Raw genomic sequence first — 24,964 nt, 5'->3', positions numbered from 1 at the left:
GTAGTGGATCTTCTCTCGTTTCGGCGGCGAACCTGGTTTCTTAGAGACCTTTCTAGAGGGATCTCTTTCTCTAGGATGCAGCCGGGATTTCTAGAGACTACAAGAAGGGGATGATGTTGCTTTTTCAAGACTGGTTCGTACTTGTTGCGACACGTTCGTGCACATCACGCGAGTTTGCGTGAGATGAGACGGATTTTGTCGTCAGCTTTGTGCCGAATACAAAGTATTTAACTTGTTGCGTTTCGTATCGGGGGGTGACAAGTTGGCTGGTTAGACGCGACATTGGTAATAATAGAAATAATGATATGAACGAAGAAAACTCACAATGCTTAATTACGCCCAGTTGATCGTTGGATTCACGAAACGTTTATTATATCAACTTGTACAACATACGATCGATGGTATATTCAATTTTTTGACACGCGAACTAGCGTGACATAAGGTGCATCGGGTTGTAGAAATCGTGCATCCTATGTGGATGTTGGGTCTTTGTTGGGAACAAGAATGGACAAAAAGCAGATTTTTATATCTCGTATCTAAAATTAAAATTATTGCAAAATTTTACATATTAAATTCCACTGGATCTTCTATCGCGAATATTTTAATTATTGTATTCCAATATTGCATTATATCGTTTTAAAATATTTTTGAAAATGAAAAAAGAAAGAGTTTGCAATTATAAAATGTTATACAAAAATTAATATTTCTATTTGAATTTTATTATATTGATTTTTTTATCGATTGATGAATATTTTATGATAACTAAAATATTTAATGACATTTTACATACGCATTATTTGTTGGCTCATCTCCATGATTCAGGAAAAATAATTTCAAGTGCGATCGTTGTTGAGAATTTTTGAAGCCAAAGGGTTAACGCATAGCCGGTAAGTTATAGTAATTAACGTGCAGTAATAACGTATACGGGCTTCTTTCATTAAGCCCACTGTGCTCGAGAGATTTAGAGCCGAGAAGCATCTAGACGCCCCGCGATAGGTAACCCCCGCTATTAAATACACCTCTAACCGGATTTGTTATTATCTTGGAACTCGGTCCCTTGTCTTCATGACACGATCACGATGCTTCCATTAGCTGTACCGTCATAAAAAAAGCCTGAAAGTTTTTTTGATGGAATGTATTTTTTTTTCCCTCTCTCACACGTACCCCACGAGTTTTTTCCTTGGGGGTGATATTTTTTGACAACCTGTTTCGTGGCACGAATGTCAGATGAATAGTAATGGATACGTGTTAGCACTTGACATATATTGTATATATATATATAGATAAATCTATTGAATGGATGTATAAAATTGAAATTAAAATACATTTTTGCAGAATTTTTTTTTTAAACAAAAACTTTTTTGCGATAAATTTTGAGGAACTTAAAAAAATAAAACATAAAATTGCAATAATTATTAATATACTTCAATCATTTTTTATTTTCTTTCTCATTCATTTATTATTTAAAAATGTTCGTTTGTCAGGTTTTTTCATATTAAAAAAAATCAATACTCATTAATCTCGGGGTGATTCGCTTAATTTGAACGTAAAATCATCGGGGGTTTATGAACTTATTCGACTGATGATGCACCTGAATACCAATGGAAATCTATCGAGGGTGAAAACGAGTCTCGTGTAGGATCGTGTCGAGATGAGGGCAGGCACAGTATGACTATATCCCGCAGGCAAACTTTGTCTGCCCCCTCGGAGGACAGGTACACTCGGATTATTTGTTTTCACTTGCGCTTCGGAAATACAGCTTGGGGGCAGGTGAAACGAGTCTGGTACTTGGCAGACTCGAGGACTTACCTGCGTCGAGGAAGGGATTCACAATTTGCAAGGGTGATTTCTTTTCATTTACTCTCGGTTTAATATTGTTTTTACTCGCGAGATTTCTCTTTGAAAATTATTCTCGAAAGAATTCGTTGCAAATTTAATATTATTTCGATAATCCGATTAACATTCTTATGTATATTAATTTATGCGCGTTAAGAGATATTAATGCAAATTAAAATTAAGATAAATATGAAAATATATCCGCGTATCATTTTCATCATATGTAATTTACAATTTAAATTTAACATAATTTTTTATTTAACATCGTATATGTTTGAAAGCTTACCAGATATCTCGCGAATCGCATCGTTTATGATTTGATAGCCGATTTCATCTGTGTTTTTAACTTGTAAATTCCACGAACCTCGTTCTACATACGTCCAGAAAATTACGACCTTTCATACAAATGTAGAATATAAAAATGTCATGGATCATTGGACATATCAAACGACTGATTTTTACCCACGTGGTACTCGAGTCACTGGAGCGTGTCGCGTTTAGAATACCACAAACATGACTAATTTGTACAGTTTCTGTCAGTTAATTCCTTTTACATAAGATCAATGTGAAAACAATAATTGGCAGAAATAATTTTGCAAAAAATTCACGTATATTTATCGTTCTATCGAATCTAGCGAAGATAATTGCACAGCGGCGACGCTAACACGAATGTCTCTGGCTTGTAGAGCGCGATCTCGCGGTCCATTATTACCGCGCACAGGCAACACAGGCGACCATCTAATGAAAATTGAGGAAACGGGTAATTTTGCGCGTTTCCTGTTAGCCGGATAGGATTTAAACCGGTTTGCGAGCACGGATTCGCGTATACGTTCTGTTCCAACGGAGGATCTCGCTCGCTTCGCCTCGCGCTCTTTCTCTCGACGGTCGTTAACAGCCGATATGGAAAGAATCCCTCGCTTCAGAGGACCATCACGCCAGATCGGATAGACTTTGCAACCGGTTCTTAACGCGACCGTCAAAGTTTAATTAATTCGAGAACGTTCGCGCGGTGTCCTGATTTAAAGCCCCCCTCCCATATCCCCCTCGTATTCGCGCGAGCGCGCCCATCATCCCCGAGGCGTCTCACGTGGAATTAATAATTCATGATCGTTTTGCTCGTCTACATCCTAGCGAATCGAGAACGGTCCGTCAGGTTTCGAGAGACGCCGTTCTCGCACAATCTCGGACGGAAATTTATACACGTATATTTTATAGTATCGATAATCGCATGCATTGGCCGACGAAACGAAGAGTTGCGGCGCGTGTGACATGACAAATTTCGAAGAGGCGTTTGTGCCCCTTGAGCAGAATGAATCGGCGGCCTGGTTCATTAACCAACAAACGACTTGGCATAAATTATTCGCCAAGTCGATTACGCGTCGTTGATCTTCGATTTTTGATAGCTTGGAAAGTTACTATACCTGCGTCGATAGATATCAGCGATAAAGCTTCCGTGTGAAAAAAATATAAAGTTGTTGAATTTCGTTATTATAAATAGAGAATTATTGGCATCAGCATAATCTTAAAAAAAAAAAAAAAAAAAAAACCGCTGTGTTTTTAAGCAATGGGGGATATTCTCGGATTAGAAAAGACAGATGAAACATAAGCATGTATTATTTTATTTTACTGAAACATTAATGATATACGATGAAGAATATAATTAAAGTTTACTTGCATCGAAATATTATTATATATAGGTAAAATTACAGAAAATTTTAGCGAAAATTTACGCGTCACGTTGTTATCACGTTGGCAAATTGCGTGACGATGAATAACCTCGCATTAACTGCCCGTCATACTCACATATATTTATTCCGCTTCTCGAACGAAGGTATTAGATTATGCAAATCGCGTACCGGACGAGTGTCGCGGCTTCCATCAGATAAAACGTTATATTCCGGAGGTGGAGGCGCGCGATCCCCTTCACGTTCGACCGTAGCAAACATTAGAGGTGAGCGATATGACACGATCTTGATTAAAATACTACCTCCGGCATTCCGCCATGCGATAGTATCGCTTTATCGCGTCATTAACCGACGAGAAAAAGAATCCGCGAACGTCCGAATAATCAGACCTAAACGCACGTTGCATGGAACGCATCTAAAAATGACTCGAGAACACGCATATGCGGTTTTTTTTTTTTTTTTATTATTATTTATTTATTTGGCATCTACAAATATGAAAATTCTTTTTCGATCTCGCAAAGAGATCGTATGTACGGTATAATTGCGGGACGAAAGCCTAATACACATGTACATATGCGAATAGTATATTCGAGTATCTGCGAATTTTGTACGCGAAGAAATATTTTGCTCCCATACAGTGTCCGTTGCTATTCGCTCGGAATGAAAAACAAGAGACAAAAGACCTTGTAAAGAGACGTAGTTTACAAGAGACACCTTGTAAACAAGGTCGCTTATATAACGTTCTTTTATCAAATGGTAATTTTCAACTTGGTTGCGAAAGGCCAACAGTAAAGAGATGATTTGTCCTACGAGAAAAAATTTTAAATTTTATTGAAAACATATATGGCACGTAAGTGCGAACTGAAAACACTGTCCATAGACAAATGTACGGGGATATATATGTGAAGATACAAATATATAACAGATGTATACAGATGATGGGCTCAAGCATTCCGGCCAGGATTAAACGTGGATCGAAAAATCACGGTTGTATATTTTATATATTTTAAATGTCAGAGAAAGTATGCGTTTTTTTGAATAAAAAGTATCGAAACAAATCTTGAAATTTGAGATAACCAACTTCAAATGTAAAAAGAAAAGTGTTCTTTTCGACTACGGAGGATAGAGCTTTTTAAAAATACTCTTCATTTATGCTGTTATGGCCTTATACCCGTATTCATATGTTTTCATATGAAGTTTTCATATGTATTATATGAAATTAGTCGCAGGCAGCATAAAACGGTGCTGCCTCCAGTCGGTCGCTAAAAATCCCTAAAATATTCCTTCCTTTTGAAAGGGAGACTCGAGGTCCATCTATGAAACAAGGTGGTGGCCTTGCAGATTCAAGGAATCCCTCATGGAGGCTTCCTCCGTCCTTAAAATAAGGAAGGACTATGAATACGGGTATTAGTTAATTTTTAATGTTTATCTTGCTTGTTGGTTATTCCACTAAAAAGAATTTGACTTTTCCGCATTGTTTAAAACCGATCACCGTATGAGGATGAAAGGAAGAGTAGAAGGTGAAAGGGAAATGAAATAAAAAGAAAGTGAAAGTTAATAAATTTCTTTAAAAAATTAATAAAAATAAAAAAATTAAGATCTTTTTCTTTCATAGCTAAGGCTATAACAGCACAAATGAAGAGTATTTTTAATAAAAAGCTCTACCGTGTCAATAGGCGAAAAAGCACTTTTTTTTGTATATTTGAAACTGATTATTTCAAAATCTATGGAACGTAGTACATTCATTTTGATCTCATTTGAAAGATAATTTAATTCTCCACAACTTTTATTTCGGTACTTTTTGTCAAAAAAAAAAAAAAAAACGCATACTTTCCCTGATATTTGTAAGAATGTATTATAAAATAACCTAATGATTGTTTTTAGACGCTAACTTTTTAAGGAAGCATTTCTCGACCCATGTTTATATAAGATACTTTTTGCTCAGGATTAAATTTCCTATAAAATCTCAAAGTCTGGCCGGAACGTTCGGGCCCACCCTATACATATTATTTATTTTTATCGTACTGTACAAATTTCTGTAGTATTTCTATTTGAAGAGAAAATCTGTAAGAGAATAGTATAAAATTTTGCATGTTTTTTTTTATTCACGTCTTTTTTAGTCACGTCTCTCGACGACTTAGAGATCGTGACTATGAACAAGCGAGCAGCAAAGGAAGGACGTTGAAAAGATTGCTATGGCTGTTTTTACATGGAATTTTCATTAGCATATAATTAATACGTGAGCAATGACCGCGGCGTCGTTCCTTGCTCGCGTATGAAACTTGTATACGCACATTCGATGATGTTGCGAGAGAGGTGGGATCCTCGGTGAGATCGCCAAGGGAAAAGAGAAGGCGAAGAAAGAGCGTTCGCAGGCTTAACTAAAACAGTAGTGGTGACCCCCGGGGCTGATCGGGCCCAAACAACAAGCCCCTTCTGACGTCATCGGCAGGTGCAAGTCAGAAGTGGTCATCCTCGTCTCGCCGCGCTTTTCTCCTTCTCTCCCCCCCCCCCTCCCTTTCCCCTCTCCATCCTCTGCTTCTTTTTATGCTTCCTCCTCTCGCACACTCGCGTGTAATCGTGTGCCGATTTCGAGATCGAGATAATTCGACCTGTACTCCGGCGTCCACCGTGAATCCGGTTGGTTTCGTTGAAAATTTTTGACGTATGTACGCGTTACTCGTTGGAGCTCTCTCTCTCGTGGAGCTTTAATTAATGATTTCCTTTGTGGTTCATTGAGTCGGTTGTGGATAAATTGGCGAGACGATTGCAGGGGCGAAACAAGGGATACGCAGTATCGCGGATACTCATATTTCATAAGTCGAAAAACTCTACGCAGGATAATCTGATAGCACGGCATGTTTTTCTCATAGATTATCAGCGTTAAATGATTGGACAAATTTTTATTTTTTATTTTATATATTAGTTGCAGTCTTCGGGACTTAATTATAGAATAATCTTTTTATATATTTTTTTAATAATTCAATATGTGAACTCTAATTAATTCAAACTCGATGTCGAGTGTTATGGAAGATAATAAAAAGAAAAAGGGGAAATGCTTTGTCATTGAGTTTTAAAGACTAACCGAAAACTCGATCGTAATCTATCCCTGCTACCTGTAATCGAAAGGTGATACGAGATTCCACTGATGGAACACTCCACTGACAGTAATAAAATATCCTACCGAAGAACATTCCATGGATTTCATGCCCGATAGCGTCGTTTGTAAATGGAAGGACGAAAATCCGAATGAGCCTGCCGCGTCTCATTTTATCTCTCGAGGCAAAGGTAAACCTCATCCGCGGTTGGTACAGATGCAGCGAGTTATCTCGCTCTTAAAATCGGTGCCATTACACGTGAGCGTGCGCGTAATCTTGAGGTCGATTCGCTCTCGAATTGTGCGATGTTATTACGAACAGCGGTCATTTTTCTATTTATTTAATTTATCAAACTCCGTATTTCATTTTAGAATGTTAAGTAAGTTTTTTTTTTTTAACTCTCAGTTCGAGATACGCGATTTTCGTCACAAGATAAATATTTCATGATAAATGTACAGTGTGATTACGATCCCACGGTTTCGTTAAACAAATCGTAAAAGTTTCTCTCTATTTTCTCTCTCTCTCTCTCTCTCTCTCTCTCTCTTTCATGAGTCATTATCCTCTAATCGCGAGCTTTCTTCGAAAGAAAATCGTCAGGTGATTATTTTTTTACTTATTTTTACTTCCAGGAAAAAAATGGATAGTAGAAAAAAAAAAGACGATGAACGAAGATTTGTCGAGAAAGAGAGGATGATATTTAAAAAAGAAAAAGAAATCTTGTTTGCGCCTGCGAGGGGGGGGGGGGCGAAAAATAGTTCAACCGACTACCGTATTCGTTTTTTCGCATTGTCGATGATGCGCGCGGCAGGGCAGATTTCTCCGATGAGACGAAGGACCAAAAATCCCAACCCCCCTTGAATCGTCTTGAATTTCTCTCTTTCAATCGATTCGATTCGCTCTCGGCGCAAGATCGAAATGTCGCTTTTATGATTGCGTGCTGCGCGCATATACGATGTGCTCGCGAGCGTGCGAGAGCGGTGGGGGGGGGGTGGTGTGTCCTTTGTCAGCGCGTTTGACCCTTTTTACCTGGATCACTCTCGCCCCTCGGTTCTCGACCCTTGTAACGCGGCGGGCGGGACGGACGGGGCCGGGGGGAGGGGGAAGGGAGGAGGAGCAGAAGGGGGAAATGTCGAACAAACATCGGCCGGTGCTTACCCCGTACGATGGCCCATTCAAGGATGCGAGATATGCATCTACGGTCCCGAATGGGGGAGGGGGGAGAGCGGGCCTCGAAAATAACGAAATTCTACCGGTGATTTTCGTGATTTTGAATAATATCGCATTTACCCCCGTGGCCGCCTTCTAACCCCTCTTGGTATATATCCCTTGGACGTTTCAAAGGGATCGAAAGGGTCCTCTCGCGCGTCGCGCCATTATGGTCCCCGGCCCTTTTTTATTCTACCCACGGAAATTCCTTTCGGACCGGTCCGAGGGGGACAAAAGGATTCCGCGTGATTCTCTGACGGATGGACGAGCAGCGAGCCGAAGCGCATAAAGGATTTATCCGCGAAGGATGGATCGGCGCTCGATCGTGAAGAAGCAGTGAAATATTCAGCAGCGTCGGTTGCGCACGGTTTTTCAATTTTTTTTAAACGGAGAAAAAAAATTGATAATCCGAATTTCGTTCAACATTGTTAAGTAAAATAATTCTTACGATCGTTAACGCATTTTTCAGTATTTTCAATGCGTTTTCCATTAACAACGTATTGAAAAGAAGATAATATAATAACAAACGGTCAAAATTTAGAAAAGAGACATTTATGACTAGCGTAGAGGAGCGTTAAGAGTAGTGTTAAATTGAAAGAAGCACAAAGCTTAGCACACAAAGGCTTCCTACAAGAGGATACATATAGAGACTCACCGACACTGACAAACTTGTCGATTCGCTTCAGTCGTCCTGATGGTCGAATCCGTGCTGCTGCTGCTTCACCTGCAGCAGAAATTAGCGAAACGTTAATTCACAAAATAACAGTGCGTTTTATTGCGATGATGAAACGCGTCCCAGTCGACCGGCACAATTGCTGAAGGGGGGGAAAAAAAAAATAAAATGAACGAAATGGGGCAAATTATAATCGCGCACTTCAACGCGATCGAGGACACGCCGAACTTTACGAATTATATATCGACGAGCTGTAAAAAAAAAAAAAAGAAAAGCTCGTTAGAAACTGCTGGGAGTGTCCCGGTAATTCAAGATATAATTCGGTCCGATTACACACGGTGCCGCCCTAATAACCGAAATTTGTATCGATCCACTATGGATTCTCTCTCTCTACACATCCCCTAAAAAATATTTAATAAGCATCAAAAAAATCGTAGGGGTATGTGATCCTATTATAAATTCATCCCATTTGCCCCGCGAAGTGGGGAAAAGCATTCAACTGAGCCAACAGCTTGTTCATTGGATATAACGAGCGTAATCGGTTAAAAAAAAAAAAAAAATTTTTTTATAAAACTTTAATTATGATCTATGATTAGTGTTACAGACTTTCTCAAAAACTTTCTGTGTGTATTCTCTTTATTATTATATTTGTGAAATGAAAAATATTAAATTTAATTTCTTCTCGCATATTTAACGCACTAATGAAATTGAATTATATTACATTACAATAATATTATATTACATCGCGATTCGCATAGTGAGTGGCGCATGGGTGATATAGTTTCCGGAGCTGCCGTCACGTGGCCCCATTCTCCACAATTTCACAAAGCTCGCCAGACTCGCGCGGTTAAATTATTGAAACAATTGTCGGCGTTTATGAGTTTTCGCCGGTGAAAAAGATTCGTTCGGCAAGTAATATTGTATTTTTAATGCACTTGTCGCGAGTGTCCCGGACTTCAACACGGAAATCCTTTATTCCGCGCCTCAACCCTTTCACAGGTGCATCCGATCGGAAGGGGAAACCCTTTTTCCCTTCGTATTATTCGCAGGTTTCCGCTAACTCTTTCGGTACATCGCCGGTTGGGATTTTGGGTTAGCGGATCTGAGGGTCGTACGAGAAATTGTCTGATTAACGGTATACTAGAGTAATTTGGTGCAACGCTTTTGTCTAATATTTGTCACTCGTAATTTGATATTTCTGCTTTTCGATATTCTGTCTTTTAATGTTTTTTTGAAAAATCCAAAAGTAGAATTTATAAAATTAAAAAAAAAATATATATATATATATTGGGTGATTGCATAAGTTCGTGCCCGATTTAAATATAAACTTCGATAGATTATATTTTAGAGATAACACTTTTATTAATCAATTATATAGTCTCCATTCTTTTCCACAATGGTTTTCCAACCATCTATAAGCTTGTCGATTCCATTTTTGAAGAAAGAACTTGGTTTTTCATGAAAAAAGTTTGTAAGGTGATTTTCGACAGCTTTTTCGACATTCTTGCCATTTAAACTATTCTGCAAAGACCGGAACAGATAAAAATCTGAAGGCGCGATATCTGGAGAATACGGCGGGTGCTGTAGAATTTCCCATTGCGACTCCTGCAGTTTTTCTGCAGCTTATTCCTTTCAGTCAGGAGACGCGGCACCCACGTATCAAGCTTGGAAATGTATCCAAGCTTTTTTAAATGACGAAAAGCGGTTGAATTATCAATGTTCAGCCTCTCGGCAATATCCTCAGTTGTAATCGTTGGGTTTCTTTCCACTAAGGCATGCGCAATGTCATCATCGATGCCGGAAGGCCGTCCAGAGCGGGGTTGATCCTCCATGTTGAAATCTGCCAAACCACTTTTCGACTGTTCGGAGAGCAGGAGCGCGGTCCAAATAAACGCTTTGAATATTTTTTTGTGCAATCCAAACACTCACGCCTTTCCGAAATTCATATAGCGTTACATGCCGCAAATGCACCTTTTCGTTCTCCATTTTTAACGATTTCTCTTATGCACAAATGGACTTATCTGAACAATGTCTGACGCTAAATTGACATAAGACAACGTCATCTATTCGGTGTAAGCAACAATTACCACACGAAAACAATAGAACTCCGCCATGCAGTAACTTAATGCCGTCTATGAAAATCGGGAACTTATGCAATCATCCAATATATCGATTTTCTTAAGAATTCTATAAAATATTGTATTAAAATGCTATTATTATTTATGTGTATCAATAAATTTAAATGAGAAGCATCAGCGCACACGCGGATTGCATCATGCTTGGAATCGTTTTCGATATATTTTTTGGACACGCGGAAACATTTTTTAAAAATTGCATATAATGCCAAGTTTGATTGAATAAGAACTCGAGAAAAAAGACTTCTCAAATAGAGGCTCACAGATTTGAACAAGTTTAGACGCGTTTCGCCATTCCGCCGAAGAAGTAGAAAAAGGATCTCTTTTCTTGTCTAACATGTTATATAAACTGGAAACGTTCGCAGCAGACAGAATCCGGTCTGTAGGTTCGAACCTGCGGAGAGTATTCAACGCGCTTTGACCGAGTTTCTTCGACGTGCCTGCAGCAGACGAGACATATTCGAACTTGCACAGATCTGTATGGTATTTGGGTCTTGTCCCAAAGTCCCCGCGCAAAGGAGAGCGGATCCTGCCGGATGCGAGGACCTGCCGCGACGCTTGAAAGGCGAATCTAATATAGGGGTGGGTGTACATTCTCCGGGGGTTGTATGGGAAAGTCCCTTTTAAAAGGACGCGACCTAACTCTCTCGTGCGATGCTTCGACACGTACTTTTCAATGGTGAATTTCGTCATCCTAGATGCGCGCCATAGAAAGGGAAGGATTCGTATGATCGCGGACAACTGTATCCGTGACGCATAAATTTTGCCCGGGACATGCTCGAATTCTCACTCGTTGCTTCTGTACAATGTTTCGGGATTCGAATCTTCTTTCATCATCCGCATTAAATTCACAATTAAAGTAATCTTCGTCTTGAAGTGTGAATTCTTATATATATATGTGTGTGTGTGTGTGTGTGTGTATGTGAGAGAGATTTTATATTTATATATAAAATACTTTTTACAATATTATACAAATTTAAAACACATACACGCGTTCTTTATTTATATGTAAAATATTTTTATTTAAAAGATTTATATAAAAGTTCAACTGTAATTTTGAAAATATATTTATAAATGATTATTATTATATAAAATCAAGGATTCTTAATAAAGATATTAAAATTGCGCGTATCAAATCTTGCTGGAAGCTTTGACCATTCATTCGGCTTAAATCGAAAACCGCACGCCGTTAATAAAAACGTCAATGCATTTATATGACGATAAGTTGATAGGCTCCAAGATCAATACGAGAATCCTAATATCAAACTTTACTCGGTACACTAAGTTTGAGAGTTGACAAACTTCTTCTGGAGGACCATGCGGTGATATTCCCTCGATATCAACCTTTCGAATCTCCAAAATCCTTGAAGGTTTTGCTCGTCGAGAAATATGGCTTGGAAAGAGTCCGTTTCCATTTACGAGAGTCGCCATTATGCCCTTAAATAAACAGCTGTTCCTCGCAAGTCCTGCACCTATGTAAACACAAGATCCTGACGGAACTGCCGCATGCTCGGTCGATCCGTGTGATTCGTCCGATCGGGGTGAAGGGGGGAAAAAAAAAATCTAGCGCGGGGGAGGGTAGTTTTGAAAGAAGAGTAGACGGAAGGAGAGGGTCGGCATTGAAGATCGCAGGACCGTGAATCTGCCTCCGGGGCACGGATCCATTCTTAAAGGATTATCATTATAAATTATACATTTCCCTTCTTCCCTTTCTGTCGCCTTCTTCTACGCTACCGTTGGTCGGATGACCGGTAGCGACTTAAGGATTTCTATTGCAGGATTAGCGTGGACCGTGTCATCGTGGTATCCTGCTGTCTATTCGATTCGTTCTTCGGGAGCGGAGATGCTCGCGAACCTCTTCGCGTTTTACGATTCTTTTTTTTTTCGAAACTGCGCCGCTTACACATATGAGTAGCATTCAGTTCAATTCGAATGCGTTTTATTTCTCGAAAGTAGATGCGGATTCGGTGATATTGCAGATACGCGAGCTCATAAATCCATTGGATCCGCAAAGCGTAAAAAATTGCAAACAGACAGCATCCCTCGAGGCAAATGCGTACGAGAAAGCGTATACGTGAAAACGAGAATGTTTTGGCGCGAGGAGAAAATTACTCGGCAAATATTGATGCTTATTAATATTTTATCATATATATATATATATATATATATCCAGATATTATATTGATAAATATAAAAAAACTTTACACTGAGAAAAAAAGTTGTTAACCTGATTAAATCCGTTCAACTAATTAATCATTTTTTTAATTGAGATATTTAAGTATTTAAGTCAAATATATATCATGTTGGATTTAATATGTCATATTTTATTTAAATACTTCAATATTTCAATTTAAAAATGCTAATTTAGTCAAGTTGACAAATTTTTTTTTTCTCTGTACTAATAATATTATTAGTAAATATGTAATGGCTGTTCTTCTTCTTCTTCTTCTTCTTCTTCTTTTGGAAGAGAAATGCTTACCAAAATTTATCAGTTTCATAATTGAAAACGTATGGATTTTTGTATTCTACTTCATATTATATTTACGATTGTTTGTGCTCGAAACATAAAACAATTTTAATTTATTAAAATTTAATTTTTATATATTTTATATTTATATTAAAACGATGATTTTTAGCGAAAAAGAAAAATAATTTGGACGAAAAGACATTATGTTTTGCGCATTAAATTTCGCTTCAAATAATTATGACAGTCATGAAAGGATCTATATAGAAGAACGTTTATATATTGGGGGGAGGGGCTTTGCTTTCGAGACGTTCGATAGAAATTGGCTATAAGCTAAAATTGCAACTTATTTTTATTTCGAAAATTTTCTTTACAATTTTCGCACGATACAACATACGGCGTTTAATTTCGTCTCGATGTATTACGAGTTGCTATCTATTGTGTATCGGGCCCACAAAACGCCCGATGTCGATTCACCGATCGACACGATAATGTTCTCGAAGAATCGCCCCAAATCAGTCAATGTACGATAACAATTATTCGAAAACGTTCACGTTTGAACATCAGAGGCGACAATGACTTTTCGCGAGGAGGAGACGACGGTCATCCCCGATGCCGTCTCCTTCGTCTTTGTGCGTCTTTTTTACGTACATGCGGAGGAGAGAAGTTTGATGGGTCTCTTTGGTCGCGGCTCGATTCTTTTCTCGAGCGCGAAGGGTCCTGTGGGCGGAGCGGTTGGCCGAGAAAGAACCTCATTCGGGTCCGGCATCAAGGATTCTCTAGGATTCTGACCAGCGGGATAAGGAACGAGCTTTCAAAGAGGCTGAAATTGAACACGTGCAAGGGGGTGAGTCAGAGCAACCGAAGGAAGAAACGAGAAGAAGGCTGAAAAAGAAAGAGGGAAGAGCGGCGGCCCCTGGACTACGTGGGCCCTTAGAAGATTTCTGCGTTAGATAACGCTGTTCTCGCAGGGCTGCACTTTCAGCCTTCTCTCTTTTGTGTCGTAGCGTGCGAAGCTCTATTGTGTTCGTCGTAATTATTTGAGGGAATATCGATGCGCAAAATATAATTACTTTTAATGCCAAAATTTGAAGCCTTTCAAATGCGTATATTTGCGAGAAATTTTTTTCATATTTTTGATGTAAAAATGCATAAATATTATTCCGAAAGATATTTTATAAGAATATTTTCACATAACATTTTTGTGACGTAAATATTCAAGTAACAATTTTTTACTCGATACTTCTATTTAATTTTATATAAACATTTTGATTATTGGAGAGAAAATTTTATCAGAATCAATATTAAAGCTATATTCGGGATTTAAAAAGGAAAAATCATTAATATTGATTTATAAATATAGATGAGAAAGCCTAATCGCATAATAGGATCTGCGTTTAAGAAATGTCGGATGACTCATCATATGCTATAAAGAAAAAAAAAGTTGATAACTCTAATTAAAAAATGAATTTATTCTCAGATAAAGATTACGCAATAATTTCCCGCTCGGAAAAAAAAATCTCTGATTTTATAAATAAAATTTCTTGAAACTTTTTCTCGCCGATGCCAAATGCGGCGGCCCTGCGTGCCTTGAGCTCATCACCTATCTCGTCTGTCCTCTGGAGTCGAGACTCCTAGATATCCCTCCGTGCTAACCTATGCCTAGAGAAAAGCCACATTTTTTTCTTTCTCTCTTTCTTTTTTTTCTTTTTTTTTCTTTCCCGTTCGTGTCCGGCATATCCATTAGAACACGTGCATCCATTGCCATAACACAAGTGCCTCGTCGACGCTATAAACCCTCGAGGGGCACAAAAAACCGTCGTCCATCGAGAGAAAGTCCTCTTCCTCTCCTCTTTCCCCCCTTGCTCTCTCCCGGCCTTCTTCCTTATAACATCCGAAATAACCTAATGACTATTATAATCTCCTCGTACGTCGGTGGCATGATTTCCTTTATTCTTTGCGCAGGAATTTCCAACGCGGGGCAAGAAATCATCCGTGTCATTACGTTGGCGTGATGAACAACAGCTCAAAGAGGGGGGGGGGGGGGAGGGGGGAGAGAAATTCCTTCCGTGTTATTATAAGGTGATTTCGTGGCGTGCGTGGAAATTGGTATCTCTTCTCGCGTGAGACTCTCTCTCTCTCTTTTTTTTTTTTTTTTTTTTTTTTACACAATCTTCATGTGCCTGAAAGGAAAATTGGATTTTGCGTGAAACACTTTTCTTTCCCACCGCGTTGTACAATATAACTGGATACGCGCACATGATTTTTTTATTGGCCATTGAAAAAGTAAGGCACTTATGAATGATACAAGAACATGTGCAATGATTAGCCATCTTTTGGTATGAAAAATAAATTTTTTTATTTAGAAAAATAATTAATCGTATATATCGCTGTTGCATCTTAAAGTTTTTCACGCTCGAATAAAATATAGAGCGAATTCACGCGCTTCCGTTTCGATGATTCCCGAGATATGGAAGGGCCTTTTACATTGATCAATATTTTGAATCGTTATTTCGTAGCTTTTTTGCTCGATTCACCGAGCGGAGCGGTGGGGATTTCCGCTCGAAAAGAACTCCATAAGACCTTGGTCGCGTTTGTCTGTCGCGGATGTTCGAAGAAGAATCTTATCTCCTGCTGCTTTTCTTTACCCGGCCAAGTTCTCCCAAATGGCGTTATGCGACGCTTGAAATCGTGTTATTAAATCACTGTTAAAAGATTTAATTACAGTCTTACCTTTTTCGGACTCGGGACTCGGGGATAACGAACGAGGCGTCAGCTGACAACGAGAACGAATCCGTGCGATTACTTCACCGTACACGATCTCGCTTCTCGGATGATCCATCGTAACTGGTTGGTCCTTTCCAGAACCAAAATTAACAGGAAATATTATTTTAGCCTATATCGCGTATTATAATATATTATCGCAATATTTTTTTTCGGATAGTTTTCTACTTGCTTCTTTATTGTAGAAAATATTATTTAATTTTTCGTTTATAAAAATACTCAATGTCGTAATTTGAAAGATCCAAGCGAACGAAATAATTGAAAAGATAGAAAAATTTTAATTGCTCAAATATTTTGAGATTTAAAAGTTAAGATTTATAATTGAAAACTATAAAATTTATGGCCGTTAGAAAACCAATTAATCTATCATATTTACGAAGAAGCGAATTTTTGATATAAAGTTTGCTCGCAGAATTCGTCGTGATCTTTTGCGCCGGTGTTGCGTCATTTTTAGCCGAACAATCAATGCGGATAATTCGACAGCTGGTTCTCCTCGTCTCTTTGATGGCAACGAGGCCCTTGTAAATAACGTTTAACCGCGAGCATGGAGGGGATATATTGATAGCTGTAGAGGAACGGGAGTGATCTGTCGTCACGGAATATTAGGACGGCGATCTCGAGTAAGAAGGTTGACTGCGACAAAAGTGGCTCGTCCGCGAGGAAAGAAAGAAGGGGAGCGACAGGAGAGTCTTGGAAATCGGCGTATCGGCCAGTTCAAAAGCGAGAAACGAGAAACTCGACAGGCCCGGCTAACGCGGCGGAACGGGTGGTCCCTATTCGTGCATTTTGGGCAGCCACCGCTTCTCTTTATCTTCCTTTGAGCGCCCCTGCTCCGATCTTTGTACCGCGCGACGCGAAGATCAGCGTGACGCGACTGCCTTTTCGACCTCTCGGTGATCGCGGATTTTTTTCCGCGACCGTCCATTTTATTCATTCGCCGAACACCTTGGATACGGACGGGGTCGGGCTGGTAAATCTTCGAATAGCTCCCCCGAGCAACCGTGAAAATTGCGGTACAAAATGTCTCACGGCCACTGCGCGCGTTACTCGCCGCGGAAAAGTGGCGCGAAAATTCTGCGGCGCGGCGTGAAAAATTATTTCGATCTAGAACGGACTCGCCGAATAATTTTCTTATTGGGAATCCACTTCATCCTCGTTTTAACGAAATCGTACGACGACGAGTCGAATCTCGTCACGGATCTCGTTTGCCAAATCGGACAATTTCATTGATCGTATCGCAATTTGGGGGAAGCCCTTCGAATTGATTAGGCGTATGAATTTAGTAAGCGAGGTTTAAGAAATTCTCCACAATGCTCGAGAGAATTTTTGAGCGATTTAATTCTTCGTCGTAAAAGCTACACGTCGCTAATAAATATTTTGTCAAATAATTAAAGATTCGTAATATGAAACTTAATTAAGTTTTGAGTTTGACGTACACGGGAAATTTTAAAATTATCGCGCTTTCTTATATCTATATATTGATATTTATTTAGTACGGAAGAAATTTTTTGCCAGTTAATTTTATATTTTTTATAAAAGAGAATTTTTTCTCTCTTTGTTGAAAGAAAAATTAAATAATTTTTCGGCAGAGAAAAACATATATTATATTTATTCCTTGGAAATTTTTAAATTTCTATAGAGAAATATGAAAAAGAAAAGAAGAAAAAAGACTTTGTAGCTGATTAAGAAAACCGAAGAAAGTTATTTTATGATGCTTGCAACGATTTATATGAATGCAGCTGCGAACTCTAAGACAGAGCTACGATGATGATTGAAATCGGAGGTGTCATCTTATCGTTAGCGTCTTTAGGAAAGATGGTAGAGTCCGACATTGTCGGAATTTGTCGATGTTTTTTTTTTTTTTTTCCGATGGCTCATCTTTGCCGATCGCGTCACCAGTTTCATCATGCGTGTAGGCCCACCACACCTAGTAGCCTTTTTACAAGCGCTCGTATCGTTAAATTTCTCCGATGGCGCGTAAAAATGCCCGAGGTAGGACCTCGTGTTTTCCAAATACGCATTCTATCACGACGAGCTCCGCTTACGCATCAAAGTGGGCACCTAATCGGGCTCAATCTGGGATAAGATCTAGACAAGCGCAATAGAGTGCGCGCGTCTTTGACGGATCGAGGAGCAGCCCGTTACGCATGGACGATTCTTCTCTTACACCTTTTTCGATCGAGACGTACGAATCCGTGATTTTAACTGCGAAACGTGCAAACGCGGAGGATTAGGCGTCGCGAGGGTTAGAGGGATTGTGCTTATAGAGATCCCTAGGACCTTTACGTTGATCTTTACAATCTCATGGAATTTGCACGTGGACGTGAAAATTGAATTTAAAAAATTGCATTTTTACACTATGAGAAAAAGGTAGTTAACTTGACTAAATTCGTTCGTCTAATCTAATATAAATAATATAACCATTATAATAATATCGTTATAATAAAACCATTATAATAAATAAACCAGAAAATAATAATAACTATTTTGAAATATTTAAATATTTAAATGAAATATCAACATATTAAATTTAATATGATGTAATATTTGACTTAAATATTTAAATATTTCGATTTAAAAAATAATAATTAGTCGAGCGGATTTAGTCGGGTCAACAACTTTTCTTTCTCAGTATACGGTTACGAAAGTATCGTAAAGTTCTCACAAAAGACATTTTTATTATACACAATTTTTTATAATTTACATTGCACGATGCAATATCTAAATTCATGACGTAAAAAGAAATTATAATATATTGCTCGTTATATCTCGAAGCTATGATATTCTAAATTACGGCAGGCTTCTTTTCACACCTCGCTTGAATTAAATCAATGCTAGTGCTATATAAGGATTATCTCTCTTATAATAGTAATTTATAAACGAGCCTTCTCATTCTTCTTATCTACGGATCGAAAACGTAATATCGATACGTGTAACCGGGGGTCCTTTTGGAAAATTCCAACACCTGCACCTCACTCGTCGAATTTAGTTAGCCCGCATCGGGCTCTGGATCCCTTTTTCTAGCCTGCCTGGGGCAGGTCCCCCCGCCCACAAGCCTATGAGGGCCCCATAGAAATTGCGCAGCGGTCCCAATTTATAGGATCGCTTCTTCGTCGTATTCTTTCTCGTTCCCTCTCGCTTCGTCCTAATCTCTCCCTCTTTCACGAGGCGGAAGGGACTCTGGATACCGTTTTAAACTAATTTGACACGTAACGGAGCGAATCCGTTGCCGGAAGTAGGGTCCCGCTTTGAAGAATCGCGACGATCCTACGACGAAGAGAAGCAGGTTACCGCCAATTAGTGATCCTTTACCGTTAAATGACGTGACCGCGCTCAAATTTTCACGAGTTTCTAATTTAACTGCCAAGTGGGATATCCAGCGTTCGATCAACGAGCAACCCTTATTCAAGATTCTGTCGTATCACCATAAAATATTATGACTCTGATTGATTCTGTGATTCAGCGTCGTTGATGTTCACAGAATTTTGATTGCTACGCTATTGAATAGCGTAATCTTTTTCATCCTAGCCATATGACGTTATAACGGCAGAAAAAATTCGCATATACCATGTAATTGCATTTTACATATAGCGGTAAAATTGTAAGAAAGTATCTTAAATAATATACGAATACGCTATATAAACTAGAGATGGCAAGCGCGATGAATTAAAATACGATCGTATTTTCTAATTCGCGTTTTTTTTTTCTTTCAATATTGTAGTGACTTTTCATCAGTTAACTCGATATTTTATATATTACAGTTTGCGACATTAAAATATAATTTTCGCTTTACAATATCGTATATTTCGTCGATTTGATGAAAGATAAAAATTTTGTTTCCAATGATTCTGTTATCTTCAATGGACTTTATCGTCTTTTGATGAACATTACGAATTTTTAAGGGTTTGATTGCGCGTGTGTTCCTTTCATACTCGGTTCACTCACTTGCTTATACAAATATATGGTAATACTTTCTTTGTTTGACGAGTGCCACGCCGAGATCATCCCTCCTTCGGTAAGGAGAAGAGGAAGATTTTTAACGCCCAGGGACTTTTATGACCGAGATCACCTTGGGCGGTGAAGGGCGGGGCCTGTTTTCGTCTCGGAAGGGCTCGGATTTTCTTGCGAACGATCTTTCAGCTATTAAAGATCCATAAGATTTACAATCCTTTCTAATATATTTGAAAAACTGACTTGGTCAATGCGTAAGAAAATTATTAGAGTCGGTAAAATTAATTATCTCTCTTTTTTTTTTAAATATTATTGCCATATTTACGAAGTTACATAGCGATGAAAAAAAAAAAAATAATAACTATATTTCATTTGCAATGATTATTTAAAAGGCAAAATAGAATAATTTGCAGTTTCGAGAAATTTGCCAATATTAAAAATTGTTCTGTAACGTCTAACTATTTTTTCCAATCATCATTTTACACTAATGGGCACAACGGAAAGTAGAAGAAATAATAATAACATCTTCGTCGGCGGGGTGGAATCTCTCTAATTTCTTTCGCCCTGTAATCCCGCGATACTTGTGAAAGCCGCTCGACGCAGTTAGCAAGCCCTGCGGTGTCACTTTCGGCGCCCTCGGACCTGAATCATCCTCATTGACGCGTGCGTGAGTGCCTAGCGAGCAGGAGGCGGCCGAGGCCCTTTCGAGAGGCGAAAACAGGTCGCCCTGTTCGCGCCTTCGTTTCGATCCGTCCACGAAGATATCCAAGGGCGCTAATAACAAAAGTGGGGCTCGGCGTGAAAAAAAAAAAGTCCCTGCGGCGGAGATATGAAAGAGGCCAAGGATCGCATTGCCGGGGTGTCGGGAAGGCGTTCTCGCGCCCGAACAGAGGCGGTGAAAGCGGATTCTCCCGCACCGCTTGTTCCCGCTGCGTAACCCCGATTATTTGTATAGCGAGTTATTGTACGTTACGCGCGCATATTTGCGGACGAGGGAGCCTCGCGGGCGTCTTTCTCTCCCGAACGGACGGACGCGCGAGAGACCGCTCTTGTTTTAAATCGCATATCAGAAATTCCGAGTTCGTCGTGTAATCGCGCGACCATCGATCGATAAGAGTTAGCTTACGATGTCGCAATGGAAATAATTTTAATACGCTTATGTTGTTCGTATCAGAACTGTCCAATATTTGTCACGCGCATAGTGCACGATTCTGTGACAATTTGCAATCTTCCTTCGACAAAAAGCAATGTTATTTTTTATATTAAATTGCCAATTTAATTTAATTTAAATTAAATTTTATTAAAATTCCTTTTTTAAGAAACATCTATTTTAAATTATTTTTCTTTGATTTAATATAAATTTAATTTAATTTAATTTAATTCAAAGTAGATGTTTCTTAAAAAAGAAATTTTATCAAAATTTATTTGTTGATATATATATATATATATATATATATATATATATATATATAATTTAATTAAATTAAATTTATATTAAATCAGAAAAAGATAACTTAAAGTAGATGTTTCTTAAAAAAAGGAAATTTGAATAAAATTTATTTGTTGATATATAAATCTACAACTATTGATGAGTCGTTTTTCACAAGTGATGACGCTTCGAATACTCTCTACCGGTAGCAATAGATATCAAGCTGCGCCAGACACATTTTAAATAATGCATAACAATCGACTCTCTCTCTCTGTCGAGGCTTTCGTGAAAAGCACGCAGTGGGTAAACTTTAACCGAAAACGATAGCTTGTGTCGGGTATAAGGTGAAACTTTCCAAATCGTCGCCGTTGGATCGCTCGCGGACCGAACAATGTTGCAATTTCTGGAGGAAACGACGCTTCCGTCAGGACAATGTCGATTGTCGTTAAATATTTTCGTCAGCGCTTACATCTTTGTGAAGCTGACCGTCTCGTGGTATTCCACCAGGTGGACGCGAAGAAAAGAGCGAGCCGGTATATATCTCGTATGCGAGCTGAGAACCGTTCGTCTCTGCGGATGAAAAGTGACCAGTCGCACGAATGCGCGAAAGTCCTTTTCCCGTTTCCATGACCGTGTCGATCTCATTGTGGGTGCGATCGTCCTCGATCGCACCCACGCATGCTGAGAGCATGCGTATCGCCTTAAACGAATCTTTTATCCTGAAAATACCTACTCGTGCGAATGTGTGTTCCGAGATATATGATATATACAATTTTATAGCCTATTGAGGGAAACATTTTTAGCTCGTACAGAAAACGATAATACTTTGAATCATAAATGTATAACGAGTTTTTTACAATAAAGCCTCGAATTTCGGAAAAAAAACAAAAACGGCGGAAGCAAAGTTGTACACCTAATACATTTCTCTTTTCGAAAATATAAAATTTTATGAAACAGATACAAGCATAGGAAAATACTTCAAATATTTTAAATCTTTTAAAGCTATACGTTTCATTGACATAAAATTATAAAAAAATTTTTAAATCCTAAACTATCCAGAGGATATTAAGTAACTCACAAACTTATCAGCTTAATCTTTTCTAAAAATCTATTTTGGGAAATAAACAACAATATTTCGGGGTTAAGGATTAACGAGGCAGTTTAGAACGACGTCAGCGAATTTTAAGAGCCGTATCCGAGATCGCTGGTATCCACATACACTTGTGAGACATAAAGTTTCAAGAGTACATTCGAATTTTTACGACCTTTCTATATCTTGTACAAGCGCATCTTTTATTAGGGTCCAATTAGACGCGCGCAGTTGTATTCGATCAGCATCGATATATCTCTTTTTTTCTTCTTTTTTTTTTTCCTTACCTTGCCTCTGCTCGAAATGCTCCATAAAACGTCTGAGATTATCGTAGAGGCTTTTCCTCGCGATGGATGGCACATTTTTCCGTGTCTAATAAAGAAACCGGATATTATCGTATCGTGACGGCAACAGGTAGGCGATATTTTTGTCGCGATCGCATGTTTAGGATTGGAAGCGGGCTGCTACTTACGATAGGGGGTAACTTTTATGGCCCGAAGGCGTTTCGAAATTCTTTCTTGTTTTTTTTTTTTTTATGAATTTATACAAGGTTTAACGATGGGAACTCTTTAAATTAGGATAATTTTTTAAATTTGACCAAACTAAGTTCTTCTAGATTTAGCTTCTTTCCTGCCTTTCCTATTTTTTTTATTTATTTATTTTTTTTTAAAGAGATATATGTAGCCCATATATATTTTTACATTATTAAAATTTAGATTAGAATTCGAAATTTATAGATTATTTATAGTATTACTAAAAAAATCTTTTTTAATTAAAACATGAATATTACGTATACATTAATATTTGACTATATTCAACAATTGAAAAATCGTTCACCTTTCGATAGAAACTCCATTTTCTGTTCACGAATTAACAGTTGACATTACACTTGAGATTCCCGTCGAGTTATCAAAATAAATCCCTAACGACAATGAAACGTCAATGGAGGGTCGTTGGGTTTGACTGCGTTTCTTCTGCGCCCCGTTTACACCCCCGTCATACCCCAAACACAAGACAAGGACGGGCCCCGATCCTATGGGTAACCGTAACAACCGCCGTGGGTTGCCACAATAGGAAGCACGCTGCAGTGTTGGACCATCGGTTCAATGGATTTTCCGCAGGACCGCGCAAACACAAGCAAACACGACGGCATCTCCGTTTCTTTCCATCCAATGAAAGATAAAAGTTTCCTTCTTCTCGTTTCCTGCGAGGAGAGGAGTCATCCATTGTGCCCACTTAGGGATCTAACTGACAACTATTTTTCAGTTGCGAACATGTGTAAAGCTGGAGATTCGTTTGAGAATACGTAGTATTCTTATAAAGCGGGATATAAGATACGAATCGCGCATCACGATGACATTTAGTTTAAGCTAAGGAGAGCTTAAAGGAAGTTATCGAAGAAATACAATATTATTTATATTAATATCATAATTTCCTGATGATTCTTAACCATTCATTTCCTTCTCTTCCTTTTTCTCGGAGACAGGAAATTGTCCTCTCTTCTCATCCGAAAGTTAGCGCAATCCGATAATTTAGCGGCTCTTCCAGATGGCCGTTTTGCCTCCCCATTTACTATCGCAACAATGGCTCCGAGGGTCATCGCGAGTCATTTGTCAAAGCTTACGGGAATCCTCATCCCGAAATCGAGCATCGCCACGTCGTGTGCGATGGAAACGTGAAACCGGATGTTGGGATTACGGAATCTTGCGAGATTCCTTCATCGGCAGAGAGAGAGAGAGAGAGAGGAAGAAGAAGAAGAATATTGTAAGCGTTTCCTGTCCGGTATCGAAGGTATCCTGACCCGTGTAAAAAATCGAATAGTAAGGAGATAATGGATTACCGAAGGGGGAAAAAAAAATTATAGTAATTCGAGTTCTCGGGATCTCGAACGAAGCGATGATCTCGCTGCGATCTTTACGGTGAGAGAGAAGAGGCAGGTGTGCGGGGCCGTGTAGTGTTACGGGATGCCTGAAAATCTAAGATACGAGCGTAATAGTGGTAGCGGGTACGGCTAATGCACGAATCGACCGCGAGCCCTTCGAGGATTAGAATAGGGCAGGTTAGAATTTGGTAAGCTCAACAGGTGGATCGCCGATTCCGAGTCGGTTTCTCGAAAAATATTCAGCATCTCGCGTGATGCGCGACGGACGTCGCGTGACGCGCATGGTTTCTGATTACAGACACACTATGGGGGAACTTTTTAACGGCGTTAAGAAGGAGGGGCGTTAGGAAAAAGGGGCCCCTCGTTAGGCCATCTCCCGTAGCGCTATTTGCAAAGATTAAAGAACGTAACACGCCGCCATCTTACGTGATGGTAAATTGACATTATTTTTACTGGCGAAAAGGGGGATATTATCCCTCGTAGGTGACGAATTTCTTTTTTCCTCTGTCTCTAGTTACTCTATGGCTAACAATGTCTTGTCGAATTTTTATCTGTCTCAAAGTGCTTAAAAAAAAAAAAATCTCTAAAAATTTATATATATTTCTTGACATTTTTGTAGAAGATGATCGTATAGAAAAAAAAAAAAATAAAGTTTAAGCATTTTTTATTGATTAAAACCTTTGGGATATTCTATTCTTAAAATATTTCTCCCTCTTTTTCTCTCGATAGGG

The 24,964-nt window shown here is 38.8% G+C and overlaps 1 protein-coding gene across 2 annotated transcripts in view; it reads left to right on the top strand.

Moving 5' to 3' along the window:
- Positions 1-24,964, top strand: part of LOC138943011 (tubulin monoglutamylase TTLL4) — a 173,444-nt gene that overhangs the window by 72,120 nt on the left and 76,360 nt on the right. Inside the window, exon 1 of one of the 2 annotated variants that reach the window (XM_070313532.1) lies at positions 3,766-3,787. The exons of the other annotated variant lie outside the window; for it this stretch is intronic. The gene's annotated coding sequence lies outside the window, so the exon portion shown is untranslated. Of the gene's footprint in view, positions 1-3,765; positions 3,788-24,964 lie in introns of those variants that run through there. 2 annotated transcript variants of the gene reach the window in all.

This window comes from Polyergus mexicanus, unplaced genomic scaffold (assembly GCF_030449975.1).
Source record: "Polyergus mexicanus isolate NDT 795.1 unplaced genomic scaffold, iyPolMexi1.0 SCAF_24, whole genome shotgun sequence".
Classification (NCBI taxonomy): domain Eukaryota; kingdom Metazoa; phylum Arthropoda; class Insecta; order Hymenoptera; family Formicidae; genus Polyergus; species Polyergus mexicanus.
Note: the sequence above shows the minus strand (reverse complement) of the source record. Positions and strands in the feature narration are given on the sequence as shown.